Here is a 23,338-nt window from a genome sequence, read left to right as displayed (position 1 = left end):
TCATTCACTTACCAAGTAAAGAGAGTACAGGACAATAAATATAATGTTGCAACTATAAATTATTTCTTAGGATGTACATCTTTATTTTGGGCTGTAATCAATTTGGGAAAACTAATTTTACCCAAGAGCACAAAAGCTTCTTTTATCTGTCAGACATACCAAACTGGTAGACCATACTTGTACTGAAATCAGTAAGAGCTTTGCTATCAATCTGAGAAGGAACTAAATTATACCCTTAGTCTATATTTGTATCAAACATGCATGTACTTTAAAAATCCTTGCAAACCACAACTGATCCATATTAATTAGCTGACATAAATGTTAGCCCTCAAATAGTCTACTGTCCTATTTTTTTTCTTAACCTGCAGCAGTTTTTGAAGAAAATTCAACTTGACATTGTTTAATAGATTTAAAGTACAGGAATTGAAAGCTATAAAAATGTGGCATAGAATAAGCATATTTAATCCAGGAAGCAAAGAATGAACATATAGTCTGACAGAATGTTGTTGTTTTACTACAACTTGTTTAAGAGCTAAAAGGAAACCTGATAAAACATGTTTCTGGCATGGGCTTAACATTATCATTTTGCCTGCTCTCTTTCTGTTATTTCTCAGGCCATAAAATAATTACTTCCAAATAAATTTAATTTGCTTTATTAGATATATTGCTCAATATAATGTGTAAATTGCGTGCATGAAAATGTGATTCAGTTTGATTCTTGTTACATTACTGATGGCATAGATATAGAAAGTTGTTGTGATTTTCATATATTCATTCTGGTTGTGTTCTGTTCTCTCTACTGTCATAATAATTCCTATCATTATAGTAATTTAATCATTATCTTCACTGGTACATCCTTGCAATCTGTAGAATATATAGAATACATTAAATTTAAAAGTAGCACTAATTCATTGATAAAGAATTTAAAAATAACTTTTGTCTACTAAGGAAACATTTCCATAAAGTTCATGTTATAGGAAGAAGAAATGTGCTATTTAAAAATAATTTCTTGTATTAAAACAGTTGCTGCTAAAGTGTCTTGATAGCTTCAATTAAATATAAGGGTCTTATATATGTACATGGCATGATTTTGAATCAGAAAACTAATTTAATATATTGTTAAGAAACAGATATATTTAAGTGTCCTGCTAATACATGTTCTTGGAGCCTTGAAAGGCAAATAGTGTCCAGTGTCCTCACCTTTCCAAAGCCTATTACTGAAATATATCCTTGACTGTCTTTTGTACTATTTTTAATCATATTTCACATAATTTAACTCACACATATATGTTAACTGTCAGGTAAACGAGCACTTTATAAGGTCTCCAAGATGTTTCCATTCATCTCACTATGCCCTAGACAGCATACACAAGCAAGATAAAAATAATCTGTTTTGTCTTCAGAGTTCTTATTGGCAGTATTTAGTTTTGTCCATCAGAACAACTGCAGACGTGTCCTTTAGTATGCTTCATAGATGTAATATACCAGAAATAATATCACACCTTCTTTTGAATCTTACACTATTTTAATGTGCCTATAACACAAGCCTAAGGTATTGTAGATTATTAAGCTCTGATGTCCACACTTTTTCCAGTTTTATTCCTATGCTCGTATTTAGCTGTAAAGTAGTTCTCAGGCTTCATTTACAGCAACCCGTTAACTTTTCAACCTTCTCCCTAAATTTGGATTCAGTGCCATGAGAGGAAAAATGGCATGGTTTACATTACCCAAAAGATTGTTTCATTGCCTGATTAGAATAAAAAATGATTATTTTTTTTCTGTTTCTAGGCGAGTTCAAATAAGCATGTTCTGCTTATGGCATGCTTGTGTATGCATGATTCTGACTGTGGCAAGTCACAAAAGGAAACAGTTCTGGATTCCAAAATAGAACTGTTTTGTGTCTTTTCAGTTCCAGGTGTGGCCTGAACTTGCTCATACCTGTCTCTGTAGAGGTATAAGATATAGTAAGTGTTAATATATAAGATATTCTGAGTGTTTGGATGTCTCTTTGTAATGATTTCTATTACCTCCAAAGGTTAGTTTCTGTTCTAGAGTATGCCCAGTTGGGTATGACAGATTACTTATGCTACTGATCAGATAGGTGATAACACTGTCCTTCAAAAACAGAGGAGCATTTTACTAGGACACAGAATAGACCAGAAGTGTTCTGATCTTGAAAATCTGAGGCCCAATACATGAAGTTTTAAAAAATATTCTTTCCTTGATATGGCTGCCAAAACATAAATGTTATTGAGAGAGCAGTTTTTCAGTTGCATTTATTAATTCAGCTCAGGTAGTCCTGGTTGCTAACCATCTGTATGATGAGCCATTACTGACATGTCTGATCTCCAACATGTGTTAGACGTTGTTAATCCCACAAGTAGGTCTGTCCTTTTGGGGTTTTCAACTCGATCAGGTCCATTGTCTGCTGGGGAAAGATAGTATTAATTACCTAGCAGGGGATTCTAGACACTGCTATTCAAATATATTTAATGTGAAGCACATCAGACAGATATATCTATAATGGAACAGATAGAAATTATCATGTCTCAAAAGGTGAGAGGGATGGCTGAGGAAGTAACTGTTCCAGTCTTACTGCATTTCAGGTGGACTTCCATCATGTCATAAGATTAGTAAATAGTCTTCAAGAATTCTTGGAAGATCTTGAATTGCAATCTATTGTCTCTTCTAGCAAAAGCATGAAAAAGAAATAAGATAGTTTCTTCTTATTAGAATTTAAAATCATTAGATTGAAAGGAAGGAATGCTGCCACAGATCTTCTCAAATGAGCTTCTGATGAGATGAGTGCTTTTTGGTGCAAAGAAATTGAAAATTTATTTGAAACAGTCTAAATAAATTAGAGAAGCCTGTTTATATCTGACACAGTAAAATGAGAATCAAGAATATATGGTACCCTACATATCGTAACAGGTTAATGGAAATTATTATATGTTAAGGATGTCCAAAGAAGCTAAAGGTTTGTGATGCAAATTTGAGACAGATAGCTTTCTGTCATCCTAAGACCAGATGTAAAGTTTTATTGAACAAAGTGTAGTACTGATGATGAACTTCTCAGACAATCCCTCATAACATACAAGAGCATTATGGGCACCATGCTGAGAACACAGAACATGTAGAGGTAGAAGGATTAGATTAAGCTGACATAGGTACTTAGCAAGATGCTGTTAAGCCTTTAGAAGTCTTTAACATAAATTTGGCTATTTCTTTCTTATTCTCATTTAAATATACATTAATATAGACATGTCAGGATGATTGGCTATACCATCCGGTTGACTAGATTATACTTCAGTATAGGGAAGTTGAATGCTCATAAGTCATCCCATTATGATTTCACAAACCTTGTTCACAGAATGTATGCAAAATATTTTTGAATATTTATTAGGGAGTAGAAAAGGTCTTGCATTTACCAGAACGTCATATTACATAATCCCTTTATAATGCTACTGAAAAAAATGAAGAGTGAATATAAAAAGGCAGAAGAGAACAGGAATAGAAATACAGCCTTATATCAGCATTAAAATGAATATATCACTAGTTTAAAATGTGCCTGTACTTTGTAAATGCTTAGGACTAAAAGAATATTTTTACTTATGTGTTTATCAGCTTCAAGGATACTACAATTAAATATATAACTTAAATATATAACTTAAATTATATAAATAATTATAAATTAAATATATAACAAAAATAATTATACCTTAATAATATATAACTTAATTATAATACTGATCAAATAGAGTTCAACTGGACTGTAGAAAATCTTACTTTAAATGGGACTGTTTCTTCCGTGGAAACAGAAGCTCTGTTAGGCATCCATTTAGGAATCTTTGCTCTGATATAGTAGTTTCCTGAAGTATGTGCAACATACTGCTTTTAAACTTAAGTATTCCATTTTTTAAGATACTGCATTATCAACACATTTTTCTAGATGCTTTCCAAAGCACATGGTTCTAGTACTGGTAGATATAAGTTGTGTAGCGCAAATCTCAGGCAAGTGGAAGTACATCAAGTGAAGATAAAAATATACATTTTCTTAACAATGCATTTGTATGTACTGGGGAAAAAAAAAAAAAAAAAGTACTTAAAACTATTTTTAAAGTATTATTAAAAAGTAAAGCTGAATTAATTACCTTAACGTCCATGTAGTCAGTACCACTCAGAGGAAAACCAAATTTAGTCTATTTAATGAATTTTCTTGAATGACATAAGGCAAACCACAGCCAAATCTGAATGATACTCAGTTGCACAGTCAAATAGCCTGTTTTCTCAAAGGTTATTTAAAAAGCAGTATATTGAGGAAAACAAAAGGAAAGCAAGAACAGGCAGTATCCAGAAGTAATCCAAGAGACACAATTTTTCAGTAACTACAAGAAGTTTCTGGAGCTTTCTCTCTCCAGTCATTCCCCAGAAACATTGGCAAGCAGCTCCAGTAGCAACAGTAACTTCAGAGGAACCTGAAGTAGTGTTGATCTTCTGTCTAGATCCCCAGCATTGCTGGTGCAATGATTCTTGTATATTCCCTCTGTTTTTTCCCTCATATTTTACTAGTCTCTTGCTTGTTACTTTTGGTATACCAAAAAAAAAAAAAGCAAGTGATCTTAAAGTATCAGACAGTCAGAGAATAAGAGAGAATATGAAAACATTGTTTTCAATATTGCATCTCTCATCACACATAGATCTTATCACAGACCTGATGCCTTCTCTTCCCCTCTTTTAGATGATAAAATAATTATGTCTGATTTGTTGGAGGGAGGAATTTAGTAGAGATGTTACAGTTCTCTGTTTATGGAGATACGAGGGTATCACTTTTTTAGTAAGTAGGGAAAGTGACACTAAGGATTGTTCCAATCCAGAAGATAATTCTAGGATTTGGGATTTGTTTTGTTTTTGCCATAATGTAGATCTATGTAACTGAGTGAATTTCAGCATTGAAATGAATGGTAGCTCTCCACATATGAGTAATAACATAAACAAAAAATAATACATCCTGATCATTTCTAAGACCTTTCTTGTACCTGCAGAATGACACACCTCACAAATGTAAATGTCCTTTCAGATCATCTGGCTGCCAATCTATGAGTGATCACTACAGCTTACTTTTAGTTAACATATAGTCTACTTTTCAGGCTCTGAATGATGACTTTTTTCCCTTTCCCTTAAAATATTTAACTGTTTAATCCAATTCAATAAAAGGACATCTTTTCAACATTCAGCTATTAAACACAATTTCTTACTTTCTTTCATCCCTTTTCCATAGTTGTAATCCTACTTGCTGGTTCTTCTTGTTCCTAGTTGTATGTCACCCAGATACTCCTGCTTACAACTCTCAAATATTCATAGACCACTATCAAGTTCTTTTCCACACTCAGACATACAGATCTTGTTATATTAGACCAAAATGTTCACAATCAACTCTTTATTTCATTAGCCACCTTTTTTTCCTATTCTTTGGACTCATTTTGGTATGTTATGATGTTTTAGGTAATATGTTGTGCAGAACAGAAGGCATTTTTTTCTACATTTTTTATTAACTTGGAGAACATTTATAATAGGGTACAAATTGAGATTAGAAAAATAATTGACGTGACCAACTTTGCAATCTAATGATGTAGTTGTTGTGGCTAACGTAGATAATTTGGCCAAATAGAAATATTTTTAAAATATCATGGTGCTGTCTGAAGTAGACTATAAAAATGAACTTGTTTTTCCACCAAATCCTATTAATTTAAAATAAATAGAAAATCCAAGAATAGTTGCCTAACTGAAAGAAGAGGAAAATTCAAATTCTTCAGGTTTCCTGTTAAGAGAATAGAGAATTTACCAGGTATAATTGTTCAAGCAGCAGATCTACACTGCTCCTAAAAAAGAGAAAGAAAAAAGAAATGGTTAAATTAGTCCTTGGAGAAATGAATCAGACTATAATATATATAAGCAATTAAGAAACACCGATGTGATTCATGAGTGTGTTTAAAATGACATTTTAAAAGGGTAGAAGCAGCTAAATTTGGTCTTGGGCTACAAAGGTGGCTTTGTAATCTTGCTATTGCTACCCAAAGTACCCAGTCAAAGGACCTGATATATTAAATGATTCTTAACAAGCTGAAAGTTTTTGTATCTGTTTTCAAGGCTGTTACTATACCTTCTACAAGTCACTGTGAATATCTCACATAAGATAATGTAGAAAGGATTTATTTGTCTGCTATCAAAAACTTGCAGTTTTTATTATTATTATTTTTTTAAATAGTAATATTGCCTGCATGCATTTATGAAGGGGATTCTGTTGTTGTTTTTGGAACACCATTCGATGTCATACAGTCATACTCTGACTCAGAAGGAAATATATAAAAGCTATGCTTAGGATCCATACAGGTATTACAATTTTGTTCAACCACTTCGCATCCATTTAACAGGCTGGGGCCTTGGGTTGATTTATTTTTGTTGTTGTTTTGTTTATCTGATATAATGCAGCTATTACAATAAGAAAAAAAGTTTTTCTTGTTTATGCCACATGCACTGTAACTTTTAAGCCTACAAAATAGCTGTAACTAACCATCAAAGAAAGTATTTTGCCTTGTTGCAGTTAGTCATTTGACAGTGCATAATATATAAAGTAGTTCTATCAATAGTTTGTTTCTTTGGAAACTTCTGGTAAATTTCAGTTTAAAATAGCATAAGGTTATTAGGTGTCACTGAGAAAATTGCTATCTTTAGAAAAACAAGGTAGGAATTTTTTATTATTATTATAATTTTTCATTCTTTGGACTTCCCTCTGCTTTTACTTATAAGGCATCAGATCTGCTATGTTAAAATCCAATTAATACATCTAATTCATTGACGCTTAGAGTACATTTATAACATAGTCCCTTTAGGCGCTTCTACTTACACATAAATCAACACTATCGGAGAATAGGTAATTTTTTGTACATCATAACAAATTAGAATATTCTTTCTCTTTCTTCGTATATCTGCATGGCAAGAGTGTAGCCAGCAGGTCAACTGAAGGAGCTGCAAATGGAATACCACTTCTATTTTTGTGACGTCCCAGAATGTGAGAAAGAGATCACCAAACTGGAGGAATTTCAGGGAAGAGCCACTAAAGTAGATAGTCAGAAGCATGACATGTAAGAGATATGAGAAAAGACTGAAGGAACTGGCTTTGTTCCACCTAGAGAAGGCTGGGGAGGAAGCAAATGGCAGTCTTGCATTACCTAGACAGGTGTTGACAAGGAGCCAGGCTTGTCTCAGAGGTGCACAGGTAAAGGACAAGGGGCAGCAGTCACAAGGTGCAGCAGGAGAGATTCCAGTTGGGCACAATTTTTCTCCACAAGAGCAGTGTGTGCTGGTTCAGGCTGCACAGAGAGGCTGTGGGGCATCTACTTTGGAGGTTTCCAAAACCTAACCTCACAAGGCCCTCAGCAAACTGATCTAATGACAGAGAACCTTTCCAACCACAAGTATTCTGTGATATATTAAATCATAATTAATTGGTCAAAAAATTGACCAAACATTCTGAAAAAAATAATAATTAAAAAAAAACACCTTTTTTTCTGTTATTAATACTGCCAACTCTTGCAAAAGATGGCTACCGCTCCTTACTAGGATAATAATTACTGAACCCAATAAGCAAGTTTTTCCTGTTAGAGTCTATTTTTGAAAGAGAACTGTTTCTTTAGAAGTGTCTGAGTTCTTTGCTCTTTTTTTTTTTTTTTTTTTTTTTTTTTTTCTTTTTAACTCATTTCTCGGCAATGTGCACTTTGGTCCTTTTTTCTTTCCATCTCCTTCCTTAACAGAACTCATACAGGTTCAGAATGAGAATTAGCATTGGGCTATGATCTGTGAAGTATTTCTTACAACAACATAAAACCAGTGTGTTTCCAGAGTCTAATTCATCTGATAATGATAAAGCTTGTTATGAAGTTGAATAATTTGTATCATCAGTAATGTCATAGCTTGAACTGGCAATTCAATTCAATTCAATCAAAATTATTTACCTTTATCTAATATGTAATAGCAACATTGATGGAAGAAAAGAAAAAGTACATTCAATATTACTGTTTTGATATTTAGAGAGTACTGAGTTGTCTTTATTCATCCTTCCAGTGATGTATTTTGATAAGGTAAAAGTATATCAACTTTTCATAGAATCTGTTCCTTATAAAAAACAAAAACACAAAAACAAACAAACAAAAATGAAATAGCACCTCATTTACAATAAAGGAAACATTTTTTATTATAAAATATGTTCTCCTACTATATTATTCAGTTTAGTACATGTTAATTCAGTATACCAGCAATTGGGTTGAAATTAGGCGTAAGAATAAACAAAATCTCACATTTTACACTTAAGGATATCACCCATATACTGATGTTATGGATGTAAATCTATTTTAGATATACAAACGGCTTTTTGTTTGTGGCACTGAAGGAGTAAGTGACTTGGTAAAAAAGGTTATTAGGTTAAAGGTTATTTACCACAAAAGATGGTAAAATTACAGAGCTTTATTTTTCCTGAAGTTCTCGGCTGAAGTTACAGATGTTCAGCAACCCTCAAAATGAGATGCTGTTTAGAGGCAGCACTATAGTAAGACTAGGCAATGAAAATGTTGAAGAACAATAGTTCATTGAAATGTATGCCTTGTTTCAGAAAGGGGTTTGAGATCAAATCTGATTTGAAATTGCTCGTCTATTGGGCATAACTACATCATTTTAGAATTGTCAAGGGATCTTATCATTTCCAGACTTTTATGAAGAGCATGACTAATTGAACGCAGCCTAAGGCATTTTCTACAATTAGATACATAAAGATAAATACGTTCCAATTTAGCTGATTACTCTATTTTTTCTTTGCATTAACTACATAGAATGCACTTGGAATTCTCTTTCTTCATAACATGTAGCGTAACATACCTGCTGTGATTTAATCAACTATTTTATTTTGGGTTACTGAAATTATAACAGCTATATAAATAATCAAGATCTCTATATTTAGATTAGGCCTTTCTAAGTTTACTGTTCTTCTAAATTCAAATCTTTTATTATTATTATTATTATTATTATTATTATTATTTTGTGGTTGTTTTTGGCTATTATAAACTTTTAAACCTTATTATAAACACTTAAACTTTTGGTCTAATACCTTTAAAAATTCAGTTACAGAAACCTCAGCTGTTTAACAGTGCTTGTCATTTTTTGCTTAACTTGTTTGAAATACTTTATGTAGGAGTTTTGCAAAATTTTAAGCGTATTAAGATTTCATTTTGAAAGGAAACTTGTTAGATAATACTTCCTGGCTCCAGAGATTAGTGTTACAATGCTTGCTCTACATTAAGTTTACCATATGATGCTGCTTAAAAAAAACGTCTTTGACGGTATTAATTGGAAGGAACATTTTGGTGTTTGGTGTTAGGTGGGAGTTATTCTAAGCGGATTACAATGTTCTTTTACAATTTTTCCCTGTGTTCTTTATGTTTCACTTTTTACAAATATACTACAGACAGGCTGAAAAGGACGCCAGAACTTTTCAGCATATAAAGCAACCTCATTCAAAGTCAATAATTATACTAAAAAGACTTTACCCATTCCAGGGTACACTGGTGTCATACTAAAGAATATTTGGTATAAGAGAGGGTATATTTTTAGCACTGAGTTGGCTAGGAAATCTCAAATAGTTATCTTAATTTAAAAATATCCAGTCAGTTCCTCCCACAATGCCATTTAGGAGAAAAAAAGCAAACAATATACTTTCTGAAAGACAGTAAGACTTACAAATAACTGCCACATGAAAGAAGAATGTAAGAAAACTTAGTTATTTTTCTGGCACACAGATGAAAGCTATCCAAGCATTAATGGAAGAGTATCAGACACCAGCCAGGAAAAGCTATGGAACTAGAGGCAAGACCTTGGCCCTTTTGAACCAGAGTTATTCTACTGAGATTGCAGTCTCTAGCTCATCCAAAGTATGATCCTTATTCTGATATATCACACACCAAGACACATACAGCAAGCCCAAATTTCAGAAAATAGTGAAAATGTGAACTCTGAAAATCAAGTCAACCTGAACACCAAACAGCATTTGCTACTGTTGTTTTGTCTTTTAGGTTAAATGAAATCCCAATCTATTGGAATTAATGGCAATTACGTTATTAATAATTCTGAAAGAATTTCAGAACAGCTGAAAGAATGAAAATTGGAGGCAGGCACAGTGAACAAATTGCAACAAAATGATGTAAGAATCAAGAGGCAGTAGTCTAAAGTTTCTTGATCTGGAAAAAGGAGATGTGAGTGACATAAATCAGAACATAGCAAGTATCAGAATAAAGTAAAAGCTTCAGTTTTTAAAAATGTGTTGTTCTATGCGGAAAATATGATTGGTAGCAGGAAACCATGCATACAGAAATTCACAGCATGGATTCTACTGGGTGTTATTTATTAAATTAGGAGCCATTAATATGTTTCTCTATCCCAACTTCAGAAGAAAAATAGTAGCACAGAAACACAAGAAACTTGATAGGTCACACACAATCCTCACACCAACCTAAACATACCACATCCTGTTGATTGTTGTTAATATTTTTAAAAGAACAGTTTTTTTTATTAGCAGGAGGAAAAGAAGTATTCAAAGAGAAAATATCCCTTTTAGGTCTCTTGATAGTATGAAATACTTATGTGTCTCATGAACTGATACGTCTTTCATTGCCATTGAAATGACTACACAGAGACAGCTGGACTCCATTTAAAGTAGGGATGTGGTAAGCAGCCAGAGTAGTGTATCTTTGATGTAAGAGAGAAGTAATACAGCTTTGCCTCAGAATCATGATTCCTAGCAAAATGAAAGTTTCTTCTGGAGCACTTCTGAAGCAATATGCAAGTCAGTGATTATGACGTGCCATTCCTTGCATGGTAAAGTCCAAAGCTTGGTTTTAATTTGTTTAGTGGGCTTTGCTCTGCAGAGAATAGTCTCCTTTCATGTTGATTCCATGTTATCATAAGATACATTTTAAAATTTGCCAAAATATACCTTCGGTTACTGATTTTTGTTGAAACTTTTCTGCATCATTTATGTAGCTCTAATAGCAACCTGACAACATAATAGACCATAAAAACAATAAATGATATAATTAGAGAGAAATGGCCTGCCTTCTTTACATCTCATCATATGGTTTTAACTAAGGATTAAATGTAGGCCCTTTATGGTTTTATTTAACATAAGTATTGAGTTTTTCTTTTTACCTTTGTCTTGCTGAACTGAGTTTATTTTGTGTTTTCTGGGTTTGTATTGTGTTCATCATTTGGCTAAGCAGACTGTTAACACTTTAATTCTGAAGTTTTATGGAATTTCAGATATTTTCTCTTAAGCTGAGATTCAAACTCTGATTTTAGAGGCTATTTTAAGTTTCTAGTATTAGGAAATCTGTCTTTAAGATGTTATATGTCATTCAGTTTTCAAGCAAAACATTTACATCTGACTGGAGCTTGGCAAACTCATTTTGGCTTCTTCTTACTTTACAGTGTCTAGCATCTGAAGTGTTCTTTCTGTTCATAAAATAGACATAGGCAGTGGCAATCACTGTTCACGATTCTCCAAACTCATTTTCTAATATTCCAGAATTCTACTTTGGAGACACTTTATCAAATAACAGAAAATACTTCTTGGCCCTACACTTGTGGATCTTGTACTTGACAAACTGTTTCTTCTCTATTATTCTGCCATCCATTGCCCCACAGGAATCTCATGGGAGATGCATAGTTTTTCTTGTGAGGGCTAGATTATATTAGAATGAAACAACTCTGCCTGATTTTCAAATACTTGCAAGGTAAATTGCAAGAATGAAAATAGATGAAATCTGCATCTGAAATGATTGGATTCAATATTAGAACTCTTTCTAAAGTTCTTATGTAACTCCAGATTGTTCACCTTTACTAAAAAGCAGACTTGCTGTAATCCTAAACCAACATTCTGCAAAACAACTACTGGTGTTCCTGCAGCAATAGTTGTTACTTTTACTAGTATTGTTCTGTTTGCAAACTGACAATTCCATATTAGCTCATTTGATAAATGTTCTTTGACCAGATATGAATCTTTATCTCCTCCTAAAGGCTAAATATTTCTGCATGTTTGGAATTAATTGCATCAGCTTCATTAATCTGTTTCATGATTTTAAAGCTCCTAAGGGTGTCTTAATCTGGTGTTTGAGGTAACTTTCTTGATCAACCCCCAAGCTTCATCCTGTAGCTGTGAACTGGAGTTGACTAGTTCACTAGGTTGACTTAAAGCTGTTTGACTGTGATTGTTGTTGCTTGACTTCTTTATGGATCACAGATTTTATGTTAGATATATCCCATAAAAAGTCAAGTAATGAACAGGAAAGGAACAGAATTCATCTAAAATTTACTAAAGCCTTTTGTTGTCCCTAAAAGCATAATCATGACCTTCTCCTTAAGTGGATGGAACTTGTAGCCACAGGGAACCTTTCACACAGATTTTATTGAAAGACTGAATCTAAAATGAAAGGCCAAATGAAAGTTTACAGCCATTTTGTAGGATGTGGACAAAAAGAAAAATATTACTACTGCAGTAAGTTCAAACTGTTAGCGATTACAGAAAGATGGTCATCTTGCTCAATGTTCTGTCCATGGAGAGCTTGTTGAAAATTCATAAAATGCAGCATTAGTGACATTTCCAGGGTAGTACACAGTCTGCTGTAGCAAAGAATTACCTGCAAGTAGAAATTCCACCATTCTGACTGTTTCTTATTAAGCATATTAATCGTATTATGAGCTTCCACTTTTATTCCTGAACTATTTCCTTAACAGTTATGTGTTTACAGATGAAATCTTTTTAATACCTGACACCATTACCACCTTGGTAGTCTACAATCAACTTTTTTTTTTTCTTTCCTATACATTCTTATTAAGCAAAAGGTTCTAAAGTTCCCAGTTTTGTTTTTCCTCTTGTGCCTTCACATTGGTGTGTCTTGTTGGAATTTAGTAAGCAGTGTTTTTAGTAAAATAAAGATATACCTAGCTATAGCATGATTTTCTCTTTTGCTCTCTGGGTACCTAAGAAAGGAATTTAGTATCATCACCTGTATTTCGTAGAAGGAGACAGAATAGAGGTAGTGACTTTTTCAGGTTTTCTCGGTAACTCTGTGACAGAAATTGAACTTTTGTCTCCTGAATTCTAGCCAATGTTTTCTCCAGCCTACTCTCCTTCTGCACAGGAGTGCATATTCCAGAATGAATAAAAACATAAAAAGGAGATGATTTAAGCAGATGTAAATGAACAGACACAGTTTATGAAATCCTGACTTCACCTAATTCAGTGGCAAAATGCCCTTTGACTTTAGTGGAGTCAATATTTTCTTCAGGTCAGACCATCTTTTGGAGAAAATAGTGCCTTTTTTACACTCGGGTCTTTCAAATCCATTTTTCTTTTTCTTTTTCTTTTTCTTTTTTTATTTTTATTTTTCTGTATACAGTTTGTGTTGCCACAGGATCTCTAATTAAACTTGGAACATAATTGCATAATGTGCTGTCAGCATCTATTTCTTAACCAGACCTTTGCACCTTTCTTTGAACTCCTTTTGCTCTGGAAAAAAAAAAAAAAAAAAAAAAAAAAAAAAAAAAAAACCACCACTATGTACTGATTGTTCTGAACACCATTAAGCTCATTTTTTTTATTACCATTATTCTGACATACATATCTAGATTTTTTGGGTTTGGTTCTTTTGTATTCTCATTATATAAGGTAGTATTTTATCTTCTAATTTCACTGTTAATTATAGTTCAGTGAAAAATATATTAATTTATGTTGTGGCCACAGAGTAATAGGTAAAATGAGGAAAGATTAGTTATTGAAAGTTGTATGTTTTGGACTTAAAACGTGTTTTCTATTAAAAATTATTGATAGCTTTTAAAGTTGGCATGGCTTTATAAGGCTTTACTTTTGCTAACCAAGTAGGAAACTTAGTGATAGTTTGTGGATTAGTAATTAAATGTTTAGATGAAAAATATGGTTTACTCCTGACAGTTAAGTTTGTGGTAGTGGCTCTGGCTATTCACCATCTCTGCTCAGATTTTTTTTGTTTCATTTTCTTTATGATTAAACTGAGCTTTTTCCTTCTAAATAGTGTGGTAATGGGTGGGAGATGAGAGTTCACTGAGATGTAGAAGACAAGAAAGAGACTTGGTGGCAAAATGAAAAAAAAAAAAAAAAAAAGTAATCAATTGAAAGGAATTGTTCTCAGTAACCAATGTCTTTAGAAGGGCCAGAGAAGAACCACTTTATTTTCTTTTTTTCCCCTTAATGTTTGTAGGGAATAGAACTGCTGTAAGTAGCAAAGTCAATATAGGGAAGTGTCATACACTCCTAAAATAATCTCTTACACAGTATATTGATGCTGGTTTAAACAGTCACTCAGGAGGATAAATGCTTTCTTGAATTAATTATTTTTTGAGGACAATATTCCTCCCTTCTGTCTCATCAGCTCATCACCTTCAGATAATCCTGACTTGTACGTGATTTAACTAACATGGCTCCAAAAAGAATACCACTTGTTATTCCTCACAGGAGGTTTTAGTCTGGAGAGAAATAATGAGCAGGATATAAAACAGGAGATGTTGATGAAAGTTTAGAAATTCCATTGAATATGGCATATATTTGAAAAAAAAAAAAAAAAAAGAATAGGAAAATCTAATATATAATGTCCATTTTAAGTAGTGTTAGTTTCCTGGGAAGCTGCCCTCTTTTTTGAAATTTAAGAAATTAAAGATATTAATGAACTGTGTCTGCACCAAGCCACAGTACCCTTTCCAACATATCACCTCTAAAAGTATGCTTCAGTAATATTAGAAATAGAACAATATACTCAAAAGCAAATGATACAGAAACAAAACACATCTACTTGCCCAGCAAAGGTGAAATTACTATTGCTTTTTTATGAGTGGTGCCACGGACCAGACTGGACATATATTTCTTTTTCTTTTGACAACTTGCATTCAGTAGTTTGGTTTATTTTCTAACAATGTGTTTGCTATAGAAAATATTTCATTCTACTGAGCTGACATACTGTTGAGCAATAAAAAGACTTGGCTTACAAAATATGCGTGAAGCACTGCTCAAAGTGGTAGATTCTGATCTGGATAACTGGAACTTCAATTCCATATAAGTAAATGAACCTAGATATAAATAAAGGAATATACTCTAGCCTTAGTGTGAGAGAATTACGCCATTCTTGTTAAAGTAGTTTTTAGTGGCTGTGACAAAGATCAAAAACTAAAAATGAAGCATTTTTTGAGAATGATGCTTTAGAATAGACTTTGTAAACATTGCATATATAAGACTAATTTTGGAATTATATAGTCTGTGCTCTAAGAATTCATAGTAATACTAGCATAACCAGTGGAGCATTATCAAGAGTTAGTAATGTGATTTTATTGCATACAGTTAAGTCTTATTTCTTACTGACAGAACTAATATTAAAGTCATATTCCCATTATCCTTCCCAGAACAGACATGTCAGATGTGGTATAGCATAGACATGCCATACTGTATCTTTCTCTATCATATTTTCTTTTCTTTTTTCTCTTTTCTTTTCTTTTCTTTTCTTTTCTTTTCTTTTCTTTTCTTTTCTTTTCTTTTCTTCTCTTCTCTTCTCTTCTCTTCTCTTCTCTTCTCTTCTCTTCTCTTTTCTTTTCTTTTTTTATATATATAACAGAATAGGTTAAAGATAGTGATATGAAAGCTTTTGGCATTGTGTCACTGATGTTAGATGAGGATAGCATATAAATTTCACAAGTACTCAAAGGAAAACTAAAGAGCTACTCAATCTCAAAACAGTTTTTGATAAAAATGTAATTCTTGACATATAATAAATGCAAATTATTGAGAAGACAATTGTCAGTATATTCAGGCATTTTTTTGTTGCCTGACACTATTCTCTGTGTACATAAACAACTGATAATTTATTTTTTTGATGTTTATGATGTTCATAACAAACTAGGAGTTAATATTGGACCTTTCTGTTATTATGTTTATCATGGTTATCCTATGTCCAGAGTTGTTGTGGATTTCCTTTAACAGCAGTAATTCCTTTCCTTGGATTATCTTGAGGCAGCATAGCTTTGCTTTGCTCTGCTCTGTCTGGCTGACTTTATATAGAAGACATTTGATTGATTCAAAGGTGACAGAAAACTGTCAGGATTGAAATACCTGTTTCTAATTGATGGTTATTTGGTCTTGAATGAAATGAGAAATAAAAACAAAGACTGCCAACTGGCTGTTCCTAGAATCATAGAATCAGAATATCCAAGTTGGAAGGGACCCACAAGGAACATCAAGTCCAACTCCTGGGTCTCCAAAGAACCACCCAAAAAAATCATATTTCTGAGAGCATTGTCCAAATGCTTCTTGAACACTGGCAGGCTCAGTGCCATAACCACCTCCCTAGGGAGCCTGTTCAGTGCTCAAACACCCTCTCAATGAAGAACATTTTCCTGATATCCAGCCTGATCCTCCCCTGTCCCAGCTCCATGCTGTTCCCTTGGGTCCTGTCGCTGTCCCCAGAGAGCAGAGCTCAGCGTCTGCCCCTCTGCTCCCCTCATGAGGAGGTTGCAGCCTGCTCTGCTCTGCGCTGAACAATACAAGTGACTTTAGCCGCTCCTCATATGTCTTCCCCTCTAGACCCTTCACCATCTTTGTTGCCCTCCTTTGGATGCTCTCTAAAATCTTTATATCTTTCTTATTCTGTGATTCCCAGAACTGCACACAGTACTCAATGTGAGGTCACACCAGCACAGAGCAGAGCGGGACAATCCCTTCCTTTGACCAGCTAACAATGCCATTCTTGATGCACCCTGGGCTACAGTTGGCCCTCCTGGCCACCAAGGCACACTGCTGGCTCACATTCAGCCTGATGTTGAGCAAAACCCCCAGATCCCTCTCTGCAGGGCTGCTCTCCAGCCTCACATCCCCCAATCTGTATGTATAATCAGGTTTGGCCCATCCTAGGTGCAGAATCCGGCACTTGCTCTTGTTGAGCTTCATATTGTTGGTGATTGCCCAGCTCTCTGATTTGTCAAGATCTCTCTGAAAGGCCTCACCACCCTCAACAGAATCAACAGCTCCACCCAATTTGGTATCATCCACAAACTTGCTCAAAAAATCTTCAAGTCCTTCATCCAAATCATTTATGAAAACATTGAAGAGGACTGGTTCTAAAATGGAGCCCTGGAGAACCCCACCATAGGGGGCTACATGTGATTAATTTATTTATATCCTACCAGCCAATATAGTCTCTTTTTGTAGGTAATCATGGCTGTGATGAGGATTTGGTATAGTACCAGAAAACTTTCCCAATTGTCAGCCTTCTCTTGACCTAAAATGGAGTCAGAATTATTTCCTTTAATTCTCTTCCAAACTGTTTTGGCTTTGTTTGTTGTTTTGTTTTGTTTTTGCAGTTCTTGTATTGATTAGTGTTTGCCTAAAAATGACTAACAAGTTCAGTATTAAAATCAGCACTATAGAGTTCCATGCCTATAGAAGACAGCACATGTTAAAGAGGAGAGCTCTCTAAACCATGCTGATCATTGTTATCCACATATAACTATCCCCAATCCAGTTTTAAGTATGTAAACAGTGCTTTGTGAGGATTCTGTGCCAGACAGCCTGTAAAGGTAGGGAGAGGTTTCACTGAGGTACCACCTCTTATTTTCAAAAATCAGATTAAGGTGTACTTGGTGGCCCTTAGTTAACAATTACATTAGCTAGAGCAGTGTATTAGTCTTAGCTAAATCTGGCTTTCCAGGGCTAAAAGCATGTTCATATAGCTTACCTAACAGTATGTATGTTATGTGCTTGGTACATAACATTTTTTTTGTATGATGCATCCATTTGACTACCTCATTTACATACTGCCCACCAAGTGTCACCACTAAGACTATGACTGACGTGCATGTCCTTGGGCAGATTTAAATAGCTTCCTTTGTTTTAATTAAGCTGTCAAAGAAAAGCTTTGTTTTCAACACTTAAAATTAAGCTTGGACAAAAGTCTAAATTTAGCCCTGCAGCAACGATAAATGTAAAGACCAATCACATGTGTAAGGATTTTGAAATGCTCTCAGAGTTACAAAGATAACCAGAAAAGCAGACTACAAAATAGCAGATTTGAATAAGAAGCTTCCAGTTTGTATAGTTCCTTTTTCTAATTATAGGTGCTCTAAGGCAGCTGATCTATTTCCTTTAAAACTTCTTACAGGCTAGAAACACTGAATAGCAAACTTCTGTATTCTGCACATTTTTTAAATTCAACTCTTTGTAGCAATTGAAGTGACAAGGAAAAGTTTACTAGACAAACAGATGGCAGTATATCTCTAAATAAAGCATGCCTAAACCATTCTGTTATTACAAGTGTTACATTTTAGTTTTATTGTCCCTTATGAACGTTTATTATATTTTCACTTGAAACCAATGTTTTGAGACTGGAAAGCCATTCGGGAAAAATTTGGAATAGAAAGGATTAGGTGATCGTTTAATGTGAGGGACTATGCAATGAAGTTGTCTGTAGTAATAACTCAATTACCCAGACACCATTTAAATTCAGTGTTGCTATTATAACCAGGGATGATGCAATTCACAGTTGCCTTGACACTTAGGGTAAGATTAAGTTCTTCTAACTGCCTAAAACTTAACTGTTCTGTTTAACCTAACGGCTTAAGTTCTTAGTGTTGGGAGAGACACCTCCAAAGGACCCTTCATCCTATAGTGTATGCAATGGGATTAATAATCTTTTAAAACAGAGGACTGTTTTTCTTTAGATGTCTAGCTTTTAAATTGTTAAATTTCATGCAAATGGCTCCATCTTAAATTTAAAACAGAGTCTGTTCGTGGAGTAAATCAGTGTTTCTCAATTAGTACTTCCATGTTTAAAAATTTTATTTACAAGTTTTATGACTAATATTGGTGAATCACTATAAATTCTTGTAACATATGATCCTGAATGTATCAATTAAAAATAATTAAACATATTGTATATATATACATAAACTAATTATTATGCCATTCATTTCAATGGACATACATTCTTGTAGATCAGTGCTGAAACTTGAACCTGTCACTATAGAAAACAGCCAAATTAACTGTTCCATGTCTGACTCTCAGAGAAAAATTCATCTAGTAACTTAACTCTACATTTCAAACAGCCTCTTAGTGTTGTCTCTTCCATCTAGCTGCCACATTTCCAAACAACTCTCTGCCAGCTTGACAAAAAATAGCATATATAAATAACAAATACCCAGGTCCTGACTTTACTTTTTCTGTAGTATATGTAATTGCATTCCTTATTTTGTAAGGTAAAATAATGTATTTTATTAAGGAGCTGCAGAATTGAAGGCTTAAGAAATACACTGTCTTGAATGCTTATACATGCTTATACAATTGATCATGCTTATACAATTGATTTGTAACTATTTAATTGAAAAAAAAATCATTCTAATCACTTTTAGCACTTGAGATATATTCAGCCTGCATATTCCTCATTATTCATACACAGAGGGATGTGTTCAATGATTAAGACCCCAAGGATTTAGTTGATAGAATAATCTGCATTTCTAAAAAATAAAAATAAAAATAAATAAGCCAGGTAGTATTTAATTCTTTAAAAGAAAAGTTATGATGCACATCAAAGAATAACACTGACTCACAGTTTTAAAAAATACTGGCAACTTGCTTGTCCATTGGCAGGTTCACTTGTATATCTGTAATGTACAGTCTTGATCTAATAATTGCTAATTATGCAGTTGTTTATCAGCTCATTTGAAACATTGTGAAATTCAGTCTAGCTCAGCAAATTGCTGTGCTTAAGGCATTTTTACATTCTAGGAAATTATAATATCCCCAGAAGGCAAAGAATTAATAATAAAAATCCTCTTTTGTAAAAGATTATCATTGCAGAGCAAATGGAGCAGATCTTCCCTATCTTAGTGCATTTAATATTCTCATTTTTTTCCTATGAAAGTTGGATGGAAAGACAATGTGGGGATCACTGTTTTATTAACTTGTTAAGAGACAAATTTACCGAACCAGTACAGCATATTGATTTCATTGTCTGCTATATGGAAAAGTAGCAATAGTAACGGATGACTTTTAGACATTTCCATATGGGAACTAGCTCTTTCTTTATATATTTTGTGATCTTGATTTATCTGGCTGGCACTCAGGAGGTAGTGATTAAAATTACAGAAATGTTTTCTTGTACTGTGAAAAGCTTAGTTTTTCCTACCATCTAAAATTATTTCTTACTAATACATCCAACTTTATTGAGTCCTGGAACTGTGAGTGTAAAGGATTACAGAAGTAAAACCACAGATTGTATCATTCTGTTGGAAGCAGTATTCTGACAGATAGATTTCAGGTTTAATAGGCAATAAATAGAAATTATAACACTACATGCAGCACATTTTTGATCTGTTATCAAACTTTATTCAAATGATCAAGCATGCAACCATCTCTGGAGTGGGGGAGCTTAATGTATTTCATGAAATCCATCATGTAATACAGATGGCTTGATTTAATTATATTTGTAGTTATAAACATACAAAGCTAAATATCTTACCTAAGATATGTAATGAGGAGAAAGGAGAAAGGTAGATGTCAAAATAAACTGAGTTATTGTCCTCCAGGCACTTTTATTGAAGGTTCTTGGGTACATAAACATATATTGTCTTCCAAGGTTGTTGTTTTTGTTGTTGTTGTTTTTCTGTATATTTTAAGGAAACAAACAAAAAAGTCTTACTGCTTAATGTAGGTGCTAATTCTGTTTTTATCACTGTTATTCATTTTGACATTGTATTATTTGAGTACTGAAAAAAATATACCTTAGAGAGCATGCAGGCATCTGTGATCTTTCACTCTACAAAGCGAGTGATCCACGTAGGTAGGGGCTTAAATCATAGCAACACAATTCAGAAATGAATTTTGATGTGTCTGCTCTTCTATCAGACTTTTGGACAAATAGCAAAGTTTATTTCTCAATTGGATATGTTGATCTCTTAGGAGTATCAAGCTCATTTCTACTAAGAATTCTTAATGATTTAGGCAAAGTAAACAGCCTTTGTATTAGTAGTATTAAGGGCATGCAGTTAAGTGATTTAGAGGAATTAATTATGTATTTTATTTTCACCGACCCATCGGAAATATGTTCTGGAGATTTTTGTCAAGCCTGGCCTTAGAAATTGAAATATTTTACTTCTGTAAGACAAAAGCAGTAAGACATCACTCAATAAGGGGTGCCTTCTTTTCTGTTGAAAGTCTGAGCTCTCAACACAGCAAGAGGTTTTCTGTGATGCAGGTTGTGCAGAAATGATTTACTGCACTAGATCACAAAGAATCTAATTAGAGTTTTTATCCTCAGTTTCAAAAATATGAATAATCACTCCAGAAATAGGTATAAATGTATAATTTTCAAGTCAGTAAGATTTACTTCTGACATTTTTTTTCAATATTTATTATTTTAATATATAATTACCAGCAAAGGAGTTCTAGATGTAGCAGACTTTTATATTCTTATGGATATACAGTGACCTACTTTGCAGATGCGGACAGAACCCCTGGTCTGTAAAAGTTTGTAAAGTGTGTCTGTAAACTGTGCAAAATATACTTTAAACGAGTCTCACTGGGGGATGTGTTGAAATGGTGTCTTTTACATAAACTCAGATACACTGAGGCAGATGAAAATATTCCTCAGGTGATCTCAAAGCATTATACAAAGGCAGATAAGTATTATTTCCATTCCAAAAAAGTGAAAGTCTGAAATTCAGGGATTGATTTTATGAAGCATCAACAACTGCAGTTGCTCAGAAATACAAAAAACAGACACAAAGATCCTGCCTGAGACCTAAGCAGATGTCTGCCTGTCTTTACACCACTGGCAGTCCTTGCAAAATTCTGCAAAGCACAGCTCGATACACATTGTTGGAGCCAAAAGAACCCAACGACTTTGAGAGACTCAGGGGTAGAGCTGGCACTGGCATCCTTTTCTCTGGGTACTTTATGCTCTGTCCTGGACCATCAGTACATTGTCTGAAATGTGAAGTCATTGTTGTTTTTCTTATATCAACATTAAAATAACAGGTAAGGAGAACGAAGTATGAAGAGGTAGTTCATTTGAGAAATTCTGACAAGATCTACTGTATGCAAGTGAACGAGAAGCGCTTTATGACACGTTCAGTACTTCAAGACTGAATTACAGTTTTAGTAATCATCAGTTCCCCTTCTTCTCTGTCATTTTTTTGTTTAATATATTGCATGGAAGAGACTTACGGTACAAGTTTTATAAGCTTGCAATAAAAATATAACAACTGTTGTATTAAATTATTTAAGTTGTAAACCATTGTAAAAAGCAGAAAAAGTTATATCGACATGGAGCCAGAAAAATGATTATGATGGAGTATAAAATATATTGTGCTGATTACTACAGAATTTTTGCCCAGTTTAGCATATTGTAAATCTTCAGTTGGCCTTAAGAATGAAACTGTGAGTAGGTTTCTCTGAAGGATTGTAGCAAGTGGTTTAAGAAAAATCAAGGTAAAATCAGATTTATAATTTACAAACAAATCAGAGCAGGAATGTGACAGTAAATAGAAAATGCCTAAAAGGTCAAAGGATAGAACAAATGTCCAAGTTTCCTCTGAGAGAAAGCTAGAATTCTGGAGAAATAAACAACCAGGTTCATATTTTAAGCAAGTAGATTATGACTTTTTTCTTTTGTTCTATTGTTTACAGAAAAGAGAGGCACCAGAAACTTTAGATCTAATTATATTAGATCTAAAATACTGCATTTGCCTAAATTAGTTACTAAAACATCAACTGAAACACTTACGGAGGACACAAATATATTTAGCATGAAGTTCTGACTATATATATATATATATATATATATATATATATATATATATATATATAAAATAAGATCCAGATAGTTTTCCTTTCTTCTGCCTCCTTGCTCTTGGTAAGTCAGAAGTGAAACCTGTTAGATATTCATAATAATAAGAAAAAGACTTTAGTATCTTCATGTTTCATCTTCTTGTCTTACCAGATTCTTTAGGGCTTCAATGATCCTAGGGGCTCTTGTTGGAGGTTGTAGGTGTTTGATTTGCCCCACAAGGTGATCTGGCAAAATTTCAGCTAGGCCGGCATGCTTTGTTGCATTCCTTTCTACCCACATATGCTTATTTACTGCAAAAGTAAAATTAAATGTGCCTGATACAAATGGATCTTTCTGGCAATGGTGTAACACAGTCTGCTAATGTAATGTAGAAAATA

The 23,338-nt window shown here is 33.7% G+C and overlaps 1 protein-coding gene across 1 annotated transcript in view; it reads left to right on the top strand.

The window, feature by feature from the left end:
- The window catches only part of DPH6 (diphthamine biosynthesis 6), a 192,343-nt gene that overhangs the window by 156,917 nt on the left and 12,088 nt on the right, over positions 1 to 23,338 (top strand). The window lies entirely within an intron of this gene.

This window comes from Oxyura jamaicensis, chromosome 5 (genome assembly GCF_011077185.1).
Source record: "Oxyura jamaicensis isolate SHBP4307 breed ruddy duck chromosome 5, BPBGC_Ojam_1.0, whole genome shotgun sequence".
In the NCBI taxonomy this organism is placed as follows: Eukaryota; Metazoa; Chordata; class Aves; order Anseriformes; family Anatidae; genus Oxyura; species Oxyura jamaicensis.
Note: the sequence above shows the minus strand (reverse complement) of the source record. Positions and strands in the feature narration are given on the sequence as shown.